Consider the following 16,904-nt stretch of genomic DNA (forward strand, 5'->3'; position numbering starts at 1 on the left):
AAAAGAGCCTTTCAGGAGCTAAAGCAAGCCCTGAAAGAAGCACCTGCTTTAGGGTTGCCGGACTTAAATAAGGATTTTCAGCTTTATGTAAATGAAAGGCAGAATCTGGCTCTGGGAGTGTTGACCCAGAAAATAGGGTAATGGAAACGTCCAGTGGGATATTTTTCAAAACAACTGGACAATGTTAGTGCTGGTTGGCCGTCATGCTTGCGGGCAGTTATGGCCACAGTGATCCTCATACAGGAAGCCCGAAAACTGACTTTGGGAAGGAAAATGGAGGTCTTTGTGCCCCATATGGTCTTAGCTGTCCTGGAACAAAAGGGGGGTCACTGGTTATCATCCAGCAGAATGTTGCAATATCAAGCTATATTAAGAGAACAAGATGATGTGGAACTTAAGATAACTAACCATATCAACCCAGCAGAATTTCTTCGCAGTGAACAGGAAGAAGGGGAGCTGGTTCATGATTGTGTAGAAACAATTGAACAGGTGTATGCGAGCCGAGCAGACCTAAAGGACACACCGTTAGAAGATTCAGATTGGGATCTCTTTACCGATGGATCCAGCTTTGTGGAAAATGGAACCAGGTATGCTGGATATGCGGTGGTGTAGTGGGTCTGGGACGGTAGTGATTTTCCACAGCAGGTCCTGCAGTGCTGTGCTTACTGTTGATATCAATATTATGACTACCGCTTGCACAACATCGGGGCTGTCCCTCCAGCATTCCTTCCCCCACCTTCACCAATAGCTGTGAGTGGGCATGATCTTGGGAGGGACTATGGCCAGGACAGCTGACCCAGGCTGACCAAGGAGATATTCCATACCATATGACGTCAGCTCAGTAATATAAACTGGGGGAAAGGAGCAGGAAGGGGAGGCGAGATTCATTTCTGGCCTTCCCAAAGCAACCGCTACGCGTACTGAAGCCCTGCTTCTCGGGAGGTGGCCGGACATCGCTGCTGATGGGAAGTAGAGAGTAACAGCTTTATCTGCTTCTGCTTTGCTTCCCGCGCGCGCGGCTTTGCTGCTTATTTATTAAACTGCTTTTATCTCAACCCACGAGATTCCCATCTTATTTTCTCCCCTTCCCTGGCTTGCTTCTCGGGAGGTGGGGGGTAAAGCGGTGTGGTGGGCACCTGGCATCCAGCCAGGCTCAAACTACCACAGCCCTTTTGGCGCCCAACGTGGGGCGAGATAATAGCAGATTTACATTAACTGCATTGCAATTACAGTAAACCAATGAGAGCAAAGTTCCTGTGCTGGTCACGGAGCCTTGCTGCTATGCAGCTTATCTTACACTTTCTAATGTTTGGGAACACGATGCTCCTAACATTGACTCTCGGCTGTGCTTTAACCTTAATAGCTTTGCTAAGCTGGCTATATAATTTTGTGAAGAGGATGAAAGGGCCTGGGAACATGATGGCCCAAATAATAATAGCAAGTCTCATTCTGTTACTGATGAATTTAGTGTGCTGTGGGAGCTATCTTGTGGAGGCCATGGGGCAAAGCACCTCTTTCTCCTCAGCTCGGACTGATCTAGACAATTCTGTTACACAGACTTCCCAGGTCCTTAGTCACCCTTATACGAGAGTTTTAATATTACTAATTAACATGGTTGGTATATTATATATCTTGTGGAATCTGGAGTCATCTGGGTATCAGAGAGTACAAATTTGTGATGGAAACATGTTAAAATGCCCCCTGAAGCGGCCAGTCCCTGGGTGGCAGGGTATGTGGATGAATTTAGGCAAATTCCTAGGACGGTTATCACCTCCTGTAATCTGGGATTTTACATCTGAACAGATAAAAAACCCTGCTTTACTGACACGCTACCTGATAGAAGGGTGTCTTACCTACCCTAATGAGGCCCATCAGGTTCAGGCACTATACTGGGGCCTAGCCTCTGCCTACCGAGCTGCATTCCAGTCCTCTCAGAGAACTGTGATTGAAATGGAAACTCAAACGGTACCTGAGACCAACATAGTTGAGTCAGTCGCAGTCCAGTCCTCTCAGAGAACTGTGATTGAAATGGAAACTCAAACGGTACCTGAGACCAACATAGTTGAGTCAGTCGCAGTCCAGCCCTCTCAGAGAACTATGGCCGAGGTGGAAATTCAAACTATACCTGAGACTACCATGGTTGAGTCAGGGAACCAAACAACAACCACAGTGGTTGCCCCAGTAGTGAAAAAGAAGCAGTGGATAAGGAGGTCAAGTCCATATCATCAATTAGTAAGGGCAGACGAGGAGGAAGAGGAAAGGCTAGAAGAAGAAACTGGTCCTTCGGTAAGGAGATCAGGAGAAGTGAAAGAAATCGAAAAGGAAATGGAAACTACTCGGTCCCTCACCTCAACAGAACTTAGAGATATGCGAAAAGATTACAGTCGCCAGCCAGGTGAGCGGATTGGTGCCTGGCTGCTCCGATGCTGGGATAACGGGGCTGACAGTCAACAATTGGAAGGCAGAGAAGCCCAACAGCTAGGATCTCTTGCTAGGGACCGGGGAATTGATAAAGGCATTGGAAAGAAAACCTCAGTTTGTAGTCTCTGGAAACGACTCCTCTCAAGTGTACGGGCAAGATACCCATTCAAGGAAGACCTTGTAAATGCCCGAGGAAAGTGGACTAGAGCTGATGAAGGGATCCAATATCTAAGGGAATTAGCTGTGTTGGAAGTCATCTATGGTGATCTGGATAATGTCGAGGCCTCCACAGATCCAGACGATGTCCAGTGTACACGGGCCATGTTGAGAAAAGTGATCCAGAGTGCCCCAGCTACATATTCTAATATCCTGGCAATGGTGTATCATCCAGACATGGACATACCAACAGTGGAGAGGGTATCTTCTTGGTTACAGAACTATGAAGAGAGCCTCTGCACCTCCTCATCAGTGTGGGATGATGGCCTGATTGTTAGATCTGCCTCAAGAACTCAGTCATCCACTGTCCCGACCAGGGGAAAGGGAAGTCCCAGACGCAGGAGTACACCGCGAAATGAACTCTGGCTCTTTTTGCGTGGCCAAGGAGAGGATATGAGGAAGTGGGATGGTGAACCCACTTTTAAGCTAGAAGCGCGTGTACGTGAACTAAGGGGGAAGACAGCTGTTAGAAAAGGACCGCCCAGGAGAGCTGTCAGCAGAGTGGCTGCCAAACCAAAAGAGGACAATCAACAATCTCCAAGACATAGAAGAACTGCAACTACTTCCTTCGAAGCCAATGAGGAGACTTCAGGTCTGCAATTGCAAGGATCAGATAGCGAATACTCTGATGAAGAACAGAAATAGAGGGTCCCTGCCTCCAGCCAGGAGGAGGAAAGGGATGACCGAATCTACTGGACTGTGTGGGTTCGACGGCCTGGCACATCAAACCCACAAAGGTATAAAGCCTTAGTAGACACAGGGGCACAGTGTACATTGATGCCATCAAGGTATAGAGGCACAGATTCTGTCTGGATCTCTGGAGTGACAGGGGGATGTGAAGAATTATCTGTATTAGAGGCTGAAGTGAGCTTAACAGGGGACAAATGGAAAAAACACCCCATTGTGACTGGTCCAGAGGCCCCTTGTATTCTTGGCATAGACTACCTCAGGAGAGGGTACTTCAAAGACCCCAAGGGGTATCGATGGGCTTTTGGTATAGCCACTGTAGATGCAGAGAAAATCAAACAACTCTCTAATTTACCTGGCCTCTCAGAAGACCCTTTTGTTGTGGGATTGCTGCAAGTTCAAGAGCAACAGGTACCAATTGCTACCAGGACAGTGCACCGGAGGCAATATCGCACGAACCGAGATTCCCTGGCTCCCATCCGTGAGTTGATTCATCAACTGGAGGCTCAAGGAGTAATTAGCAAAACTCATTCTCCATTTAATAGTCCCATATGGCCTGTGAAAAAATCTGATGGAGGGTGGAGGTTAACAGTAGACTATCGTGGCCTGAACGAAGTGACACCACCACTGAGTGCTGCTGTACCAGACATGTTAGAGCTCCAGTATGAACTGGAGTCAAAAGCAGCCAAGTGGTATGCTACGATTGACATCGCTAATGCATTCTTCTCAATTCCATTGGCAGCAGAGTGCAGGCCACAATTTGCCTTCACATGGAGAGGTGTCCAATATACCTGGAATCGATTGCCCCAGGGGTGGAAACATAGTCCTACTATTTGCCATGGTCTAATCCAAACTGTGCTGGAAACGGGTGATGCCCCTGAACATTTACAGTACATTGATGACATAATTGTATGGGGCAACAAGGCAGAAGAAGTGTTTGAGAAAGGGAAAAGAATAATACAGATTCTCCTGAAAGCTGGTTTTGCTATAAAAAGAAACAAAGTAAAGGGACCTGCACAAGAGATACAGTTTTTGGGCATAAAATGGCAAGATGGGCGTCGGCATGTGCCTATGGATGTTGTGAATAAAATAGCTACTATGTCTCAACCGACTAATAAGAAAGAAACACAAGCTTTCCTGGGCCTTGTGGGATTCTGGAGGATGCATATCCCAGGTTATAGTCAGCTTGTGAGCCCTCTCTTTAGAGTAACCAGAAAAAAGAACTGTTTTGAGTGGGGCCTTGAGCAACAACAAGCTTTTCTACAAATTAAACAGGAAATAGCTCGTGCAGTCGCCCTTGGGCCCATCCGTACAGGACCAGATGTGCAGAATATCCTCTACACTGCCGCTGGAGAGCATGGTCTCACCTGGAGCCTCTGGCAGAAAACATCTGGAGAAACCCGAGGTCGACCATTAGGGTTTTGGAGCCGAGGATATCGAGGATCGGAAGCCCACTACACCCCAACTGAAAAAGAAATACTAGCAGCATATGAGGGACTTCGAGCTGCTTCAGAAGTCATTGGCACAGAAGCTCATCTCCTCTTGGCACCACGTCTGCCTGTGTTACACTGGATGTTCAAAGGGAAAACCCCTTCTATACATCATGCAACCAGCGCTACATGGAGTAAGTGGATGGCGTTGATTACACAACGATCTCGGCTGGGGAAATCTAATCGCCCAGGAATCCTGGAAGAAATCATGGACTGGCCAGAAGGCAGAGATTTTGGAGCATTGCCTGAGGAAGTAGTTTGTGCCCAAGAGGCACCACCATATAATGAACTGTCAGAAGATGAGAGGCATTATGCTTTGTTTACTGACGGATCCTGCCGCGTGGTAGGAAATCATCGTAAGTGGAAAGCTGCTGTGTGGAGTCCCACACGACGAGTTGTTGAGGCCACTGAAGGAGAAGGTGAGTCAAGTCAGTTTGCTGAAGTGAAGGCTATCCAACTAGCTCTAAAGATTGCAGAACGAGAGAAGTGGCCAGTACTCTATCTTTACACTGACTCCTGGATGGTGGCTAATGCTCTATGGGGATGACTACAGCAATGGAAGAAGACCAACTGGCAGCGCAAGGGTAAACCCATCTGGGCTGCTGCATTATGGCAAGACATTGCTGCTCAGGTGGAAAATATGACTCTGAAGGTACGTCATGTAGATGCTCATGTGCCAAAAAGCCGTGCCAATGAAGAACAATGGAATAACCAACAGGTAGATAAAGCTGCTAAAATTGAACTAGCTCAGGTAGATCTAGACTGGGAGCGTAAAGGTGAGCTATTTATAGCTCGATGGGCTATAACATCAGGACATCTGGGAAGAGATGCAACATATAGATGGGCTCGTGATCGAGGGGTGGACTTGACAATGGAAGCCATCACACAGGTCACCCATGAATGTGAAACGTGTGCCGCAGTCAAGCGAGCCACACGAATCAAGTCTCCCTGGAACAGAGGCCGGTGGCTGGGTTTTCAGTATGGTGAGGCCTGGCAAATTGACTATGTTGGACCACTACCACGAACACATCAAGGCAAGCGTTATATACTCACCATGGTGGAAGCAACTACTGGTTGGTTGGAAACATACTCTGTAAACCACGCCACTGCCCGAAATACTGTCTTGGGTCTTGAAAGGCAAGTTTTGTGGCGACACGGCACTCCAGAAAGAATTGAATCAGATAATGGAACTCATTTTCGAAATAATCTCATAAACTCCTGGGCAAAGAAACATGGCATTGAGTGGATATACCACATCCCCTATCACCCTCAAGCCTCTGGAAAGATTGAGAGATATAATGGGTTACTAAAGACCATGTTGAGAGCACTGGGCAATGGGGCATGGAAGCAGTGGGATAAAAATTTAGCAGAAGCCACTTGGCTGGTCAATAGCAGAGGTTCAACTAACCGTCCTGGTCCTGCCCAAACAAAACCACTACATACTGTGGGAGGAGATAAGGTCCCCGTAGTGCACCCAGGGAAATGGCTGGGGAAGGCAATATGGGTTGCACCTCCCATGGGAAAAGGCAAACCCATTCGTGGGATTGTCTTTGCTCAAGGGCCTGGCTGTACTTGGTGGGTGATGAGAAAGGATGGGGAAACTCGATGTGTACCTCAAGGAGACTTAACCTTGGGGGAAAAATAACCTGTTATGTGAGTTATCTGTTGTAGATGAACTTTGCAAGAAAAACCGGACAAGTGGACAAACCAAGCCGGTGCTGGTGCCCAACACTGAACATACTGTTTCCCCTGGCCTGGATATTCATCTTGATGGATGAGACAGAAGTTATGACCTGCTCCAGTGAACATCTACAGAGGATGAAAGATATAAGAATGTTGTTTGTTTGTTTGATGCAAGATGCAAGAGGGAATACAAGAATGATGTTTGTCTGTTGAAGAGTGGGGGTACTGGTTAATGAGAGTATATAAGAATGTATATGGATTGTTAAGATGGTTTGTCTGAGCATGACATAAATGGTATGGAATAAGGGGTGGAGACTGTAGTGGGTCTGGGACGGTAGTGATTTTCCACAGCAGGTCCTGCAGTGCTGTGCTTACTGTTGATATCAATATTATGACTACCGCTTGCACAACATCGGGGCTGTCCCTCCAGCATTCCTTCCCCCACCTTCACCAATAGCTGTGAGTGGGCATGATCTTGGGAGGGACTATGGCCAGGACAGCTGACCCAGGCTGACCAAGGAGATATTCCATACCATATGACGTCAGCTCAGTAATATAAACTGGGGGAAAGGAGCAGGAAGGGGAGGTGAGATTCATTTCTGGCCTTCCCAAAGCAACCGCTACGCGTACTGAAGCCCTGCTTCTCGGGAGGTGGCCAGACATCGCTGCTGATGGGAAGTAGAGAGTAACAGCTTATCTGCTTCTGCTTTGCTTCCCGCGCGCGCGGCTTTGCTGCTTATTTATTAAACTGCTTTTATCTCAACCCACGAGATTCCCATCTTATTTTCTCCCCTTCCCTGGCTTGCTTCTCGGGAGGTGGGGGGTAAAGCGGTGTGGTGGGCACCTGGCATCCAGCCAGGCTCAAACTACCACAGGTGGTCACAACTGCACAAGTGATTGAAGCAAAGGCTTTAGCCCCTGGGACATCTGCTCAAAAGGCAGAGATAATTGGACTTACCAGGGCATTGATTTTGAGTACTGGGAAAAAGATAAATGTATGGACTGACTCGAAGTATGCTTTTGGAGTTGTACATGTTCACGGTGCCTTGTGGAAGGAACGGGGACTGTTAAACTCACAAAGGACTATGATAAAACATAGATCGGAAGTTCTTGCCCTGTTAGATGCGGTACATAAACCAGAAAAGGTAGCAGTAATGCATGTCAGAGGACATCGTAAAGAAGAAGGAAAGATATACCAAGGGAATGAACTAGCAGACATCACCGCTAAAGAAGCTGCTCGACAGGTTTGGACTCAGATGGCTTTAATACCAACTAAGGTAAGCCCTGTTTCTCATTATATGACTCAAGAACCGAGCTATTCTGCCGATGATGAGAAAGTGGCAACATATCTGAAGGCCCAGAAGAATGCAATTGGATGGTATGTAACGTCAACAGGACAAGTAGTGGTGCCCAAAAATGTTATGAAGTCCATATTAGAGACTGAACACAATAAATGCCATTGGGGAGCAGAGGTGTTGGTAAAATTTTTGAAAAAGGAAATAATTTCCAACCAAATGTTAACGCTGGCGAAAAGGGTGAATGCCATGTGCCCAATTTGTTTGAAGAATAATCCTATTGTAAGGAAACAGGTGCAGTTGGGAAAATTACAAATAGGACCAGAGCCTGGAGATTACTGGCAGGTCGACTTTTCAGAACTTCCAAGGGCTCAGGGATTTAAATACCTGTTGGTGTATGTGTGCACCTTTTCGGGGTGGCCAGATGCCTTCCCTTGTAAAACAAACCAAGCGAAGGAAGTGGTGAAAACTTTGTTGAAAGAAATAATACCTAGATTTGGAGTACCACTGGGATTATCATCAGATAGAGGCCCACATTTTGTGGCAGGGATAGTTCAGGAGGTGGCTAGGGTGCTAGACATTACCTGGAATTTACATACTCCATGGAGACCCCAGTCTAGTGGTCAAGTAGAAAGGATGAATCAAGCATTGAAAAATCAGATCAAGAAGATATGTCAGGAGGCCAAACTTCAGTGGCCCCAAGCTTTGCCGTTAGCGTTACTCAGGATTAGGATAAAGCCTAGGGAAAGGATAGGAGTAAGTCCGTACGAGATACTGTACGGCAAGCCTTATCATGCCACTGTGTTAAAAGGAGACCCACATGTATCAGGAGATCAAGTGATTTTTAACTATGTTATGTCACTTAACAGAGTTCTCAACGCCTTACGGGGTGCCCTTCAATGGAATCGGCCGCTCCTGCTGGAAAATCCAGTGCATGATATTCAACCGGGAGACCAGGTCTATGTGAAGAATTGGTTTACAGACCCACTGAGAGAGACATGGGACGGCCCCCATCAAGTGATCCTGACAACTTTCACAGCTGTAAAGGTAGCAGGAACCGACGCTTGGATTCACTACACTCGAGTCAAGAAGGTTCCAACCAAATGGGAAACCCAAGTGGTATCCCCCACCCGAATGATATTCCGAGCAAAACCGCATTCTTAATTGTTGTATTGCTGATATTATTGAAAATGGTATCGGTTAATGGATTTGTACTTGTCACTGTTACAGAACCCGTGGTTACTGTTATGGAAGGAATGGATGTCAATGTAACCTGCAATATTACCGATGACCAGGGAGCTGGAGCCGGGGAAATAATTGCGATTTGGAAACAAGGACAAACCAGACTGACTGCAAGTATTGTTACTGTTTGGAATAAGGATACCCAAAAAGGAAGTGTTATCTTGCAACTGACTAATTTAACTTTAGAAGAAGCGGGTATATATATGTGTGTAGTATTAATCCGAGAAAGTTTTGACTACAAGCGAGTAGATCTGAGAGTTGTGTCTTGGTCACTGACGTCGGAGGAAGTAGAGGTAGTACCTAGATTGGCCTCAGTGGATATGTGGGATGGCCCTCCCTTAAGAATTAATTGTACCTTTTCTTTGCGAAGGGAATGTGAGATTCCAATTCAAGTTAAGTGGTGGAAAGTAGGGCCGCAAGGACAATGGGATAGAATTGAAAGAGGTATTAGCTGGTGGAATGTAAAGGAAAAAGGGATAGGATGGCTGAATTATACCAAATCTCAATTGGGAAAAATGGAAGGACAATACCTATGTGTAGTCACTTGTGGATTTGACTCTAATTATGGGAGAAGGGATGTGCAAGGCCAACCTCATTTAAATCAAGGAATCAAGGCCACTCATGGGGTATATCGAGCTGATAAAGGGAAGTCAGTAATTCTGGCATGTAAGGTAGATCGTAGAATGAACTTTTTGGAATTTGGGTGGTGGTTTGGAGATGGGAATATACAATCAGGAAGAAAATACCAAGTACAGAGAAGATTGGGAGGCACTCTGGTCCTAATAATAAATGATGTGCAATCAGATGATGAAGGGACATATTGGTGTTGGATAGCTAGGGATGCATGGTGGGCCCAACTAGAGGAAAGTATAGTCGAAGAAGAATACGGGATTTAGGGAACGTAACAGTAGATTTCCATAAAGGAGAAGAGCAGGAAAACCAAGTGGTTGGATTGATTAGAGATTTTGGAATGGTTCAGAATGTATCTAAGATTACAGCATGTTTGCCACTACCTCAGGCTGCAGGTGAACCTATACCCTGGGGAATTATTCCTATAACAACCATGCCAAAAACTTCTGTTAATTTTACTTGGGATTGCAGGCAAGTACCAACAAAGTATGAAGAATGGATTGATGGATGTTTAATAAAGGGGGATTTAACAGAAAAGGAATGTAGATCATTGCCGGGGTATTATGGATGGGTTAGAGGTGGTGGTGGAGGTCCCATTATAAATGGTATTAAAGGTCGCTGTATGGTAGATGGTACTCGTCCCATAATTGGATATTGGTGTAGTAAAACAAGAATGAAAGTTGAAAAGACTAGGAATGAAGAAATCTGCCAGAATGTTACACGACAACGATCTTTGGAAGATAAATGGGACACAGTATGGAGACCTAGTCTGTTAGAGACATATAGTTATTTAGGCCCAGTAAACTGGTGTGTGCAATGGACAGAGGAAAGGAATCAGACTCACGATAGTGTGATGGCTACATACACTTCCGTGAGACCATCCAGAGATCAGAAAGAAATATGGAACTGTACGAAAGTTTTTGCTTGTGACTCCCCAGAGAGTCAGATAGGTTTAGTCCCTGTGAGAATTCTGCTGAAATGGGGGTGTGAATGTCGGGGATACAATCATACGATTAAAGACAAAATAAAGGGAGATGTACATGAGAAAGGGATGTATAGAAAAAGGGTCATTAGTTGCAAATCCACCACAATCAGAAGTCCAGGAAACTTAGTTTGGGTTATGGGTCATGGGCAATGGACCACCCATTTACCAATTGATGGTCCAGTAACCCAGATAACATTAGGAGAGCCTACCTTATGTCCTTTTTGGAGACAATCTCGGTTGAATAAAACAGAAGTAATTCGGAAGAAAAGGGAAATAGGAAACGAAATCGAAGAAGAAGATGAGTGGCATGAACCTGATAGTGGAGTAAAATTTGGATGGGTTTTAGAATCCCTGTTTGCACCAATTGCATCCTACCGTAATAGGGAAATGTTGTACAAATTATTAGGCCAAACTGAAAGATTAGCAGCAGCCACCAAGAAAGGGTTTAAGGATATGAATTTGCAGCTACAAGCAACTAGCAGAATGACTCTGCAGAATAGAATGGCCTTAGACGTGTTGCTGCTGCAGGAACATGGGGTCTGTGGGTACCTGAACAAAAGGATTGATCATTGCTGTATCCATATTCCAAACATGACAATCGAAGTAGAAAAAGATATTTTACAATTGGAAAAGGTTGAAACCAGAACCAAAGAAATTGAAGAAGAAGCTCAACATAATTGGATAGGAGCAATATTTGATTCATTGGGGCTCCAGGTCTCTGGATGGATTTCCTCAATCATCCAATATGTAATTATGTTTGTTACACTGTTGATGATAATTTATATGGTTTACAAGTGTAACACCAACAATGACAAGAGAGGCACAGGAGTTAGAATTATTGGGATCTATAAAGATGGATTTTTGTGTTATGTTTAATTTTACCGGCAATACCAAAAAATTTTAGACAGAATGAGGATCCCATCCTGGCTGTGTAAAAGAACACATCTTGGTGCAATTATACTTCACCAAAAAGATCCAGGTCTAGTCTTGTGCCTATACAGTTACCAAAGGGAATTTTTCTGATTTGTGGGGACCAGACATGGCCTGGAATACCCTCGAGATTACAAGGGAGACCATGCAGTTTGGGACAACTGATGATCTTGATGCCTAATCACACCATGATTTAGAAACATCATCATCCAAAACGATTTGTGCATACATTTACTAGTGAATGTGATGACCATGTTACCTTTGGTCTCCCTCAGCAATAATAGCAACTAGTATATTTGCTCCAGGTGTAGGAGCATCTGCTTTATTAACTCAGCTACCCAAATTAGGATGCTGGTTTAACAAACAAAGTAATCAAACCTCAATAACATTAGAAGGCTTGATTAGTGATGTAAGTAGTATTAGACATGCAACTTTGAGGCGTTTGAGTTATTTGCAAGTGCTTAACTGATTGATTGAACTATTACTAGGTGATTAACAAGTCCTTAAAAAGTGCTTGACTACTTATTGTGATGATAAGTTGTTAACTAAAATAATTGTGTATCTGCAACAGGTCTGCCTTCAAATTTGGTCTCAGGATCTGGTCAGTCTCCTCCGGAACCCCTGCCTATGATCCATGGGACCATTGAAATCAATGGGACGTGAGTCCCCATCCGTAAGAAAGACATTTTCTCATGAAAGACTCAGGTCAGACTCTGCAGTGAAGAACTTTTATTAACCATTCTTTCAAGAGTGGATGTCCTAGCTAGTAGGCACACCTGATGGATACAACATTCAGCTTTTCATTCCCTATCCCATCTGCAAGGTTGCACCTTTGTTTCCCCATTGATTAAGTATTCCAAGGTCTATAACTTATCCAAGGCACCTAGAATCCCCTCAGGGGATGTCTGGTTCCTATTCACAAATCTTATCTTAATCACTGATCGATCCTCCCTTTGTCTGTTTGTCCCCTTTTATTTTAAGATTTCACAACTGTCTGGTAGCTAGTTGGCTATACAAAGACATGGATTCTCAATGAGGTTCTTTTGTCTTACTTTCAGTGGGCTCCAAACTGCAAAAATAACATTAACATTTTCTACACCTTGGACCCAATAGCTTCTAATAGTTCTTGCTGTTGAAGGGAACTAAGAAATTCAGATTCCAAAACCAGAACAACTCATAATCAGAGACATATTCTGCTTGTACTTGTAAAATTCAAATGGGGATTCAGATGATTGGGGATTTAAATGTAGTGAAGCCATTAACATCATTCAGTTGACGAGACACGCAACAGTGGTGAGGCTCAGTTTTTGCGACTGAGCAGTCAATCGAAGACAGCAAGACGCCTTGTTCTGGGAGCAGGGAAAGCAGAGGAGCAGCAAGGAGATCCACCAGGAGCTGGCAGCTATTGCGAGGGGATGATCCTGCCGGGAGATGGAGCTGAGGTGACCGCTAGAGATTTAAATGGTCCCCAGGGAGCGCGGTGAATAGGGCAGGCAAATAGGACCTGGTTCACCAGTTTGTACAGTAGTTCACGCAGGCAGGGCGAGCAGGGAGTCACAAGCTGGGGGAGTACTCCAGTCTCAAGCTGACAAGATGATGAGCACTTCTCTGCGAGCTAAAGCCAAGGCTCAGAAAGAGAATGCCCTGGAGAAGATCGATGCATCCACCCAGATGGAGCTGGGTAGCAAGAATGCTTCAGTGCAGATTTTCTGCAAGGGTTGTTTAGGTACACCTCCTGCTAAATTAAGTATGTGTGACAGTGTCTGCAAGTCCAAGAGCTGCAGCATCAGGTAAAAGAGCTGCAAGAAGCTATTAGTAGACTAAGTATTAAAGGAAGCATTGGAGGAGCTATTAGTAAGCTAAGTATTAGAGGAGCAGAGCTAGAGATTGACAGATCCACAACAAGGCACCATCCTTCACTGAAAATTAGATGCCTTGGACCCTGGTAACACAAAAAAGCAAGGCTCCACTTTGCAATACTCCCTCCAGTGTTCCAGTCAAGAACAAATTTGAAGCACTAACAATGAAGGATATAGATGAGCAAAGTCCAGGTGGGGATACCTCATCCAATCTACCACCAACTGCTCCATTGGAAATGGACAGCAAGCACCGTAAAAAGAAGCGAGGGTGCTCATTGTGAGTGACTCACTGCTAAAAGGCACTGAGAGACACATCTGTCTATCGGACAAGGAGTTGTAAGAGGTGTGCTGCCTGCCAGGAGTCAAGATACAAGATATGTCTGAGAGGATGCCACATCTTGTCAAGGACACTGTACTATCCCCTACTACTCTTCCACATGGATATGAATGATGTAATGGGTCATGACATTACTACAGTCAAAAAGGATTATAAAACCTTGGGGGAACAAGTGAAGGGTAGGGGGGCCCGAGTTATCTTCTCGTCCATTCTGCCCGCCAGAGGAAAGGGGACAAGTCAATAATAGAAAACTCATGCAAGTTAACTCCTGGCTTAGAGGTTGGTGCCAACAAGAAGGTTCCACTTTTTATGACAATGGGACCTTCTTCAATGACTGCAGTCTGATAGGACAGGATGAAACACATCTGTCTTGAGAGGACACTGGAAACTCTGGGAATAGGCTGTACAACCTCATTAAGAGGGCTTTAAAATGAATGACTCAGGAGACAGGGTGCAAAATGGCAGACTATGTGCCATCCCACCTAACAGGAAAACAGGTCAGAGCAAGAAATGCAATGCTGAGTGATCCTCAGCCCTGCACCAAGATGAGAAGCAGAAGGCTGACCATCCTGAGGGACTGTCAAATGAGAGAGGATTGTCTTGCATCCCTCCAGGGAAATCGATCTGCTTGAGTAAGGCCCTGTGTTGCTTGTATACCAATGCATGGAGCCTCGGGAATAAGCAGGAGGAGCTGGATGTGAGTAAAGATGCAGGGCCATGATCCCATTGCAATTACAGAGACGTGGAGGGACAGCTCCCAAGACAGGAGCACAGTCATGAATGTCTATGTTATTTAGGAAAGACAGGCAAATGAAGCAAGGAGGTGGAGTTACTCTCTATGTGAGAGAGCAACTAGAGTATACTGAGCTCTGCCTGAGTGAGGATGAGGGACAGGTTGAATATTTATAGGTAAGAATTAAGGGGAAGGGTAGTGTGGATGATACTACTATGGCAGTTTACTACAGGCCACCTGATCAGGAAGAAGTAGATGAGGCCTTCTACAAACAGCTGAGAGCTGCCTCATAATCACAATCTCTATCCTTGGTCCTCATGGGGGACTTCAACCACCCCGATACTTGCTGGCAAAACCACTCAGCAAAACACGCACAGACCAGAAGGTTTCTGCAGAAGACAATTTCCTGTCACAAGTGGTCAAGGAACCAACAAGGAGAGACGTGCTGCCGGACCTTGGGTTAGCAAATAAAGATCTGGTTGGGGATGTGAAGGTTGGAGGCAACCCTGGCTGCAGTGACCATGAGATGGTGGAGTTCAAGATTCTGCATGGAAGAATCAGGACACCCAGCAGGATTGTGACCCGGGACTTCAGATCATATAGTCCAACCCCCCTGCCAATGCAGGTCCACCTAGATCAGGTAACAGGAATGCATCCAGGCAGGTTCTGAAGACCTCCAGAGAAGGAGACTCCACAACCCCCCTGGGGAGCCTGTTCAAGCCCCAGTTCTTGCAGCCTTTCCTCATAAGGAAGGTACTCCAGTCCCCTAATCATCTTTGTGGCCCTGTGCTGGACTCTCTCTAGAAGTTCCCTGTCCCTCTTGAGCTGAGGAGTCCAAAATCGGACACAATTATGCCCTCATAGAAGTCTATCATGTTGATTAAACAGGATTTCCCCTTGGTGAATCAATGTTAACTCCCCTTGATAACCATCTTTTCCTTCATCTGTTTAGTGACAACATTCAGGATGAGTTGTTCCATCACCTTTCCAGGGATGGAGGTGAGGCTGACCAGTCTATACTTTCCTGGGTCCTCCTTCTTGCCCTTTTTGAAGACTGGAGTGACATTGACCTTTCTCCAGTCCTCAGGCACCTTGCCTGTCCTCCATGATTATTCGAAAAAGATAACTCATTTGAAAAACAACTCATCCTGAATGTTATCACTGAACATATGAAGGATAGGATGGTTATCAAGGGGAGTCAACATGGATTCACCAAGGGGAAATCCAGTTTGACCGATCTGATGTCCTTCTATGAGGGCATAACTGGCTGGCTAGATGAGGGGAGAGCAGCAGATGTCATCTACCTTGACTTCAGCAAGGCTTTTGACACTGTCTCCCATAACATCTTCAACTGAAAGCTCAGGCAGTGTGGCTTGGATGAGTGGACAGTGAGGTGGATTGAGAGCTGGCTGAATGACAGAGCCCAGAGGGTGGTGATCAATGGCACAGAATTGAGTTGGAGGCCTGTGGCCAGTGGAGTTCCACAGGGACCGATTCTGGGGCCAGTCTTGTTCAACATCTTCATCAATGACCTGGATGAGGGGACAGGGTGTACCCTCAGCAAGTTCGCTGATGACACCAAACTGAGAGGACTGGCTGATTCCCCAGAAGGCTGTGCTGCCATTCAGCAGGATCTCGACTGACTTGAGAGTTGGGCAGAGAGGAACCTCATGAGGTTCAACAAGGACAAGTGCAGAGTCCTGCATCTGGGAAGAAACAACCCCATGCACAAGTACAGGCTGGGGGTGGAACTGCTGAAGAGCAGCTCTGCAGAGAGAGACCTTGGAGTCCTGATTGATAATAAACTAACCATGAGCCAGCAATGTGTCCTCGTGGCCAAGAAGGCCAATGACATCCTGGGATGCATCAAGAAGAGTGGGGCCAGCAGGTCAAGGGAGGTTCTTCTCCCTCTCTTCTCTGCCCTGATGGGGCCTCATCTGGAGTACTGTGTCCGATTTTGGACTCCTATGCTCAGGAGGGACAGGGAAGTGCTGGAGAGTCCAGTGCAGGGCCACCAAGATGATCAGGGAAATGGAACATCTTTCATATGAGGAAAGACTGTGGGAACTGGGGTTGTTTAGTCTGGAGAAGAGGAGATTGAGGGGAGATCTTATTAACATTTATAAATATCTAAAGGGTGGGTGTCAGGAGGTTGGGACATCCCTTTTTGCTATAGTAGCTAGCAACAGGACAAGGGGTAATGGGATGAAGCTGGAACACAAAAAGTTCCATTTAAACATAAGAAAAAACTATTTCACTGTGAGGGTGACGAAGCACTGGAACTGGCTGCCCAGGGAGGTTGTGGAGTCTCCTTCCTTGGAGGTCTTTAAAATCTGCCTGGACATGTTCCTATGCGACCTGATCTAGGTTGACATGCTTCTGCAGGGGGGTTGGAC

This window comes from Colius striatus, chromosome W (genome assembly GCF_028858725.1).
Source record: "Colius striatus isolate bColStr4 chromosome W, bColStr4.1.hap1, whole genome shotgun sequence".
Taxonomy (NCBI): domain Eukaryota; kingdom Metazoa; phylum Chordata; class Aves; order Coliiformes; family Coliidae; genus Colius; species Colius striatus.